Consider the following 8,022-nt stretch of genomic DNA (forward strand, 5'->3'; position numbering starts at 1 on the left):
AGTAGGTATTTGTACACATATGGTAACCCTAATCTTAATTTTCCATACCACCCACCTTTCCATTTACATAAGAATAGTTTGTTTTCTAAGTCTGTGAGTTTCTTTCTCTGTGAAAATGCTATCATTTTTGTCAGTTGTTAGATAACACCTATAAGTGATATCATACTATATGTCTTTTTCTTTCTGACTTACGGCATGTTCTGAGGTTATATCTAGGCTCATAAATGGTGCCTCAACGAGCAGTGTTTCACTGTTTTCCATGGCTAATATTCCATTATGTACATGGACCACTTCTTCTTTATCCATTCATCCATTGATGGACATTTTGGTTGCTTCCGTGTCTTGGCTATTGTGAAAAATCCTGCAGTGAAGCTGTTGCAGCCTGTGCCTTCTCGACTCTGGTATTTTCAGGTGAGAGGTTCAGCGGTTGACCTGCTGAATGGAATGCTGGCTCAATTTTTACTTTTAAACACAGCTCCTTTCTGTTCTCACTATTGGCTCTTACCACTTTACATCTCAGCAGCAGCTAGAGGGTACACAGTTCTCTAAAACCCCTTCAGCATTTATTGTTTGTAGACCTTTGGCTGATGGTAGTTGACGTGTGTGTGTTGAAATCTTTTTGTAGGCTAGATTTGCATGAGTTTAAAAATTTATGTTGTTGAGCTTTTATCCATTTTCCTTGTTTTTAGAAAAATAATGAGTAAAATTTACCTCTTCATACTCTCTCCTTGAAAATTTTGCCACTTGTGAATTTTTGAGGGCAGTTGTCCTTTACTGTCCTGAGTCCTTGTGAATGTTAAGTGACCGTTAGCTGTGGTTTTAAAGCCGCTCTTGTGGGAAACGGCCACAAGGCGGCAGCATTTCTACATTTCCAACTCTGGGTTTTTGGGCAACAGAGGGTTCCTGGAAATCGTGTTTGTAAGCTGCAAATTAGAGCAGAATGTGCCACGGCAAACTCCCAAGAGCTTATGTCTCCTTACTTCTTGTTTGTTTTTTACATTTAATTTTTATTTATTATCACAGCAAATTGGATAAAAATACTGTGTTTTTTCTAGGTGTACGGAATCTGGTACATTATATCAATGTATTGATCTATTCATCTTTGGATCCTTTCCCGTGTAGGTTATTACAGAGTGTTGAGTACACGTCTTTTAGCATTCTATAGGTATTTTGTGATTATATATTTCATACGTATTACTACATGTCTGTTAACCCCCATATCCTAATTCATACATTCCTTACACCTTTCCATTTGGTTAAACATAATTTGGTTTTCTGAATCTATGAGTGTCCTTCTCTTGGAAATTATTTCATGGGTATCAATTTTTAGGTAACACCTATAAGTGATGTAATAGGATATCTGTCTTTCGTTTTCTTTCTTACTTCAGGTAGGGTGATTATCTCTAGATCCTTCTATGGTGGTGCCAACGGCATTGTTCCATGCTTTTCCATGGCTAATATTCCATTGTGTACATGGACCACTTCTTCTTGGTGCATTTTTCTGTTGATGGACATTTTGGTTTCTTCCAGCTCTTGGCTATGGTACATGTTGCTGCAGTGAAGGATTGCCAGCCTGTGTCTTTTTGATTCAGGTCTACTCAGCGGATAGGCCCATCAGTGGGCCTACCAGATCACAGAGTAGCTCAAGTTTTACCTTTAAACACACCTCCATTTTGTTCTCTGTACTGGCTGTTACCAGGTTACATCCCATCAGCAGCTAGAGGGTACACAGTTCTCTAAAACCCCTTCAGCATTTATACTATGTAGACTTCTTTGCTGATGATCCTTCTGACGGCTGTGAGGTGAATGTGTTTCTAGACTGGATTTGCATGGCTTTATTAATTCCTGACGTTGAGCGTTCTTCCATGCCTTTTTCTATAACAAAAAAAAGAGACAGAATATAAAATGTGCATAAAATATGCCTCTTGAAATTGTCGTTTTGAAATATGGATGTCTTTTGAGATTTTTGCTCGATTTACGACCGAAGGATTGTTTTGAGGACAGGTGTCATTTACAGGCCTGCAATTATTTTGACTGTCAAGTAACCATCACAGCTGCAGTTAGAGCTGCTGTTGTGTGAAACGGCCACAAGGCGGCAGCAGTTCTCATTAACCAAATCTGGTTACTAGGGAAACAGAGCCTCAATGGAAGTCCTGTTCTAGGTTGCAAATTAGAATGGAATGGGCCAGGAAAAAGACCCTTATGTTTATATCTCACTAAATATTGTTCTTTTTTTAAATTTAATTTTCATTGTTTATCACAGCAAGCGTGATTACAATGTTTTGCTTGTTTTAGGTGTGCAAGATGTGGTTGTTTTCCACATATACATATCTCTTTTCTTCTTTGGATCCTTTCCCCATTTTAGGTTATGACACAATGTTGAGTAGTCTTCTCTTGGTATTCCGTAGGTCTTTGGTGATTATATACTTCACCTGTGTTTGTATATCTCTGTTAACTCTGACATCCTAATGTATCCAATCCTCACACCTTTCCATTGGTGAACGATAAGTTTGTTTAATGAATCTGTGATTGCCTTTCTCTGTGGCAATATCTTCACTGGTATCAATTTTATTCACTTATCACCTATAAGTGATATCACAGGATACGTGTCTTTCGCTTTCTGACTTACTACAAGTTGCGTGATTACTTCTAGACTCATCTATGGTGATGCAAATGGCATTGTGTCATTTTTTTCCTTGGCTAATATTCCATCTGTACGTGGACCAGTTTTTCTTTGTCCACTCACCTGTTGATGGACTTTTTGGTTGCTTCCATGTCTTGGTTATTGTAACACTGCTGAAATGCACATTTGCCTGCCTGTGTCTTTCAATTATGTCTTCTTTGGTTATAGGCCCAGGAGAAGGCCTGTTGGATCATATGGTAGCAAAATGTTTACCTTGTAAAGGCGTCTCCATTCTGTTCTCATTAGTGGCTCTTACCAGGTTATGTTCCACTTAAATTTGAGGGTATGCCCTTGTCCACAACCCTTTCAGCATTTATTGTTTGTAGTTTTTCTGCTGATGTTTATTCTGACAGGTGTGAGCTGACACCTCTTTGAGGTTGGATTTGCATGCATCTCATAATCCCTTGAAATTGAACTTTCAGGCATGTCCTCTTTTTTTTCAAGCTGTGAGTAGCGCTTACCTCTTCAAATGGTTTTCTTGAAGTATGTGTCACATTTTGAAATATTTTGGCCATTACCTCCCTGAAGACATTCTGAGGGCAGGTTTCATTTACAGCCCTCCAGTACTTGTGCATATGAAGTGACCATTAGCACAGGTTTTAAAACTGCTGTTGAAGGTATCGGCCATTGGGTGGCAGCATTTCTCCCTTCCCCATTCTGGGAATTACGGAAAGAGTCCTTCCTGCCAGTGGTGTTCTTCAGTTATATATTAGAGAGGAATGTGCCTGGACAAACCCCCAAAAGCTGATGTCTCCTTACTTACGTTTGGTTTCTAAATTGAAATTTTATATATATTTTTTGGAGTAATATTCCATTGTGTACATGGACCACTTCCTCTTTGTGCCTTCCTCTGTTGACAGACATTTTTGTTGCTTCCAAGTGTTGGCTGTGGTAAATATTGCTGGAGTGCAAGATTGCCACCCTGTGTCTTTTTGATTCTCATCCTCTCAGATGATAGGCCCAGCAGTGGGTATGCTTGATTGAATGGTAGCTCAATATTTACCTTATCAAGGCACCTCCTTTGTGGTTTCATTACTGGTTCTTACCATGTCCCACTTAGAAACGAGGGTGTGCATTTCTCCACAACCCCTTCAGCATTTATTGTTTGCAGAATTTTTGCTGATGGCCATTATGACTGGTGTGAGCTGATAGGTTTTTGTCATTTGGATTTGCATGTCTTTAATAATTCCTAATGTTCAGCATTTTTCCATGCTTTGTTTTCTTTCTGTTAAACAAAAACAGAAAAAAACTGTGAGTACAATAAACCACTTGAAGTGGTCTTCTGGGAAGGCTGCCCTGTTTTGAATTTTTCGTCGATTTTTGACCCCAGGATTTTTTTGAGAACAGGTGACATTTACAGGCTTGTAATGAGTGTGAATATTTAGTGACCACTACTACTGGCTTTAAAGGTGCTGTTGGGGGAAACGGCCACAAGGCGGCAGCATTTCTCCGTTCCCACAACTGGTTTCTAGGGCAGCACAACATTTCTGGAAGTTGTGTTCCCAGGTTGTAAATTAGAATGGAATGTGCTAGGAAAAAAACCCGTAAGTTAATATTCCATTATTTCTTGTTCGATTTTTTAGTCTTTTTAAATCGAGGTAATATTTAGAATATTGTTTGTCCTAGGTGTATACAATCTGGTTCATTTGTACATTACATACACACACACACACACACACACACACACACACATATGTAATATATTCATGTACAGATACTCTTCCCATGTAAATTATTGCAGAGTGTTCCATTGACCTCCCTTGCTATATGGTCGGTCTCTTTGATAAATGTATTTAGTAGGTATTTGTACACATATGGTAACCCTAATCTTAATTTTCCATACCACCCACCTTTCCATTTACATAAGAATAGTTTGTTTTCTAAGTCTGTGAGTTTCTTTCTCTGTGAAAATGCTATCATTTTTGTCAGTTGTTAGATAACACCTATAAGTGATATCATACTATATGTCTTTTTCTTTCTGACTTACGGCATGTTCTGAGGTTATATCTAGGCTCATAAATGGTGCCTCAACGAGCAGTGTTTCACTGTTTTCCATGGCTAATATTCCATTATGTACATGGACCACTTCTTCTTTATCCATTCATCCATTGATGGACATTTTGGTTGCTTCCGTGTCTTGGCTATTGTGAAAAATCCTGCAGTGAAGCTGTTGCAGCCTGTGCCTTCTCGACTCTGGTATTTTCAGGTGAGAGGTTCAGCGGTTGACCTGCTGAATGGAATGCTGGCTCAATTTTTACTTTTAAACACAGCTCCTTTCTGTTCTCACTATTGGCTCTTACCACTTTACATCTCAGCAGCAGCTAGAGGGTACACAGTTCTCTAAAACCCCTTCAGCATTTATTGTTTGTAGACCTTTGGCTGATGGTAGTTGACGTGTGTGTGTTGAAATCTTTTTGTAGGCTAGATTTGCATGAGTTTAAAAATTTATGTTGTTGAGCTTTTATCCATTTTCCTTGCTTTTAGAAAAATAATGAGTAAAATTTACCTCTTCATACTCTCTCCTTGAAAATTTTGCCACTTGTGAATTTTTGAGGGCAGTTGTCCTTTACTGTCCTGAGTCCTTGTGAATGTTAAGTGACCGTTAGCTGTGGTTTTAAAGCCGCTCTTGTGGGAAACGGCCACAAGGCGGCAGCATTTCTACATTTCCAACTCTGGGTTTTTGGGCAACAGAGGGTTCCTGGAAATCGTGTTTGTAAGCTGCAAATTAGAGCAGAATGTGCCACGGCAAACTCCCAAGAGCTTATGTCTCCTTACTTCTTGTTTGTTTTTTACATTTAATTTTTATTTATTATCACAGCAAATTGGATAAAAATACTGTGTTTTTTCTAGGTGTACGGAATCTGGTACATTATATCAATGTATTGATCTATTCATCTTTGGATCCTTTCCCGTGTAGGTTATTACAGAGTGTTGAGTACACGTCTTTTAGCATTCTATAGGTATTTTGTGATTATATATTTCATACGTATTACTACATGTCTGTTAACCCCCATATCCTAATTCATACATTCCTTACACCTTTCCATTTGGTTAAACATAATTTGGTTTTCTGAATCTATGAGTGTCCTTCTCTTGGAAATTATTTCATGGGTATCAATTTTTAGGTAACACCTATAAGTGATGTAATAGGATATCTGTCTTTCGTTTTCTTTCTTACTTCAGGTAGGGTGATTATCTCTAGATCCTTCTATGGTGGTGCCAACGGCATTGTTCCATGCTTTTCCATGGCTAATATTCCATTGTGTACATGGACCACTTCTTCTTGGTGCATTTTTCTGTTGATGGACATTTTGGTTTCTTCCAGCTCTTGGCTATGGTACATGTTGCTGCAGTGAAGGATTGCCAGCCTGTGTCTTTTTGATTCAGGTCTACTCAGCGGATAGGCCCATCAGTGGGCCTACCAGATCACAGAGTAGCTCAAGTTTTACCTTTAAACACACCTCCATTTTGTTCTCTGTACTGGCTGTTACCAGGTTACATCCCATCAGCAGCTAGAGGGTACACAGTTCTCTAAAACCCCTTCAGCATTTATACTATGTAGACTTCTTTGCTGATGATCCTTCTGACGGCTGTGAGGTGAATGTGTTTCTAGACTGGATTTGCATGGCTTTATTAATTCCTGACGTTGAGCGTTCTTCCATGCCTTTTTCTATAACAAAAAAAAGAGACAGAATATAAAATGTGCATAAAATATGCCTCTTGAAATTGTCGTTTTGAAATATGGATGTCTTTTGAGATTTTTGCTCGATTTACGACCGAAGGATTGTTTTGAGGACAGGTGTCATTTACAGGCCTGCAATTATTTTGACTGTCAAGTAACCATCACAGCTGCAGTTAGAGCTGCTGTTGTGTGAAACGGCCACAAGGCGGCAGCAGTTCTCATTAACCAAATCTGGTTACTAGGGAAACAGAGCCTCAATGGAAGTCCTGTTCTAGGTTGCAAATTAGAATGGAATGGGCCAGGAAAAAGACCCTTATGTTTATATCTCACTAAATATTGTTCTTTTTTTAAATTTAATTTTCATTGTTTATCACAGCAAGCGTGATTACAATGTTTTGCTTGTTTTAGGTGTGCAAGATGTGGTTGTTTTCCACATATACATATCTCTTTTCTTCTTTGGATCCTTTCCCCATTTTAGGTTATGACACAATGTTGAGTAGTCTTCTCTTGGTATTCCGTAGGTCTTTGGTGATTATATACTTCACCTGTGTTTGTATATCTCTGTTAACTCTGACATCCTAATGTATCCAATCCTCACACCTTTCCATTGGTGAACGATAAGTTTGTTTAATGAATCTGTGATTGCCTTTCTCTGTGGAAATATCTTCACTGGTATCAATTTTATTCACTTATCACCTATAAGTGATATCACAGGATACGTGTCTTTCGCTTTCTGACTTACTACAAGTTGCGTGATTACTTCTAGACTCATCTATGGTGATGCAAATGGCATTGTGTCATTTTTTTCCTTGGCTAATATTCCATCTGTACGTGGACCAGTTTTTCTTTGTCCACTCACCTGTTGATGGACTTTTTGGTTGCTTCCATGTCTTGGTTATTGTAACACTGCTGAAATGCACATTTGCCTGCCTGTGTCTTTCAATTATGTCTTCTTTGGTTATAGGCCCAGGAGAAGGCCTGTTGGATCATATGGTAGCAAAATGTTTACCTTGTAAAGGCGTCTCCATTCTGTTCTCATTAGTGGCTCTTACCAGGTTATGTTCCACTTAAATTTGAGGGTATGCCCTTGTCCACAACCCTTTCAGCATTTATTGTTTGTAGTTTTTCTGCTGATGTTTATTCTGACAGGTGTGAGCTGACACCTCTTTGAGGTTGGATTTGCATGCATCTCATAATCCCTTGAAATTGAACTTTCAGGCATGTCCTCTTTTTTTTCAAGCTGTGAGTAGCGCTTACCTCTTCAAATGGTTTTCTTGAAGTATGTGTCACATTTTGAAATATTTTGGCCATTACCTCCCTGAAGACATTCTGAGGGCAGGTTTCATTTACAGCCCTCCAGTACTTGTGCATATGAAGTGACCATTAGCACAGGTTTTAAAACTGCTGTTGAAGGTATCGGCCATTGGGTGGCAGCATTTCTCCCTTCCCCATTCTGGGAATTACGGAAAGAGTCCTTCCTGCCAGTGGTGTTCTTCGGTTATATATTAGAGAGGAATGTGCCCGGACAAACCCCCAAAAGCTGATGTCTCCTTACTTACGTTTGGTTTCTAAATTGAAATTTTATATATATTTTTTGGAGTAATATTCCATTGTGTACATGGACCACTTCCTCTTTGTGCCTTCCTCTGTTGACAGA

Source organism: Orcinus orca, chromosome 1, assembly GCF_937001465.1.
Source record: "Orcinus orca chromosome 1, mOrcOrc1.1, whole genome shotgun sequence".
In the NCBI taxonomy this organism is placed as follows: domain Eukaryota; kingdom Metazoa; phylum Chordata; class Mammalia; order Artiodactyla; family Delphinidae; genus Orcinus; species Orcinus orca.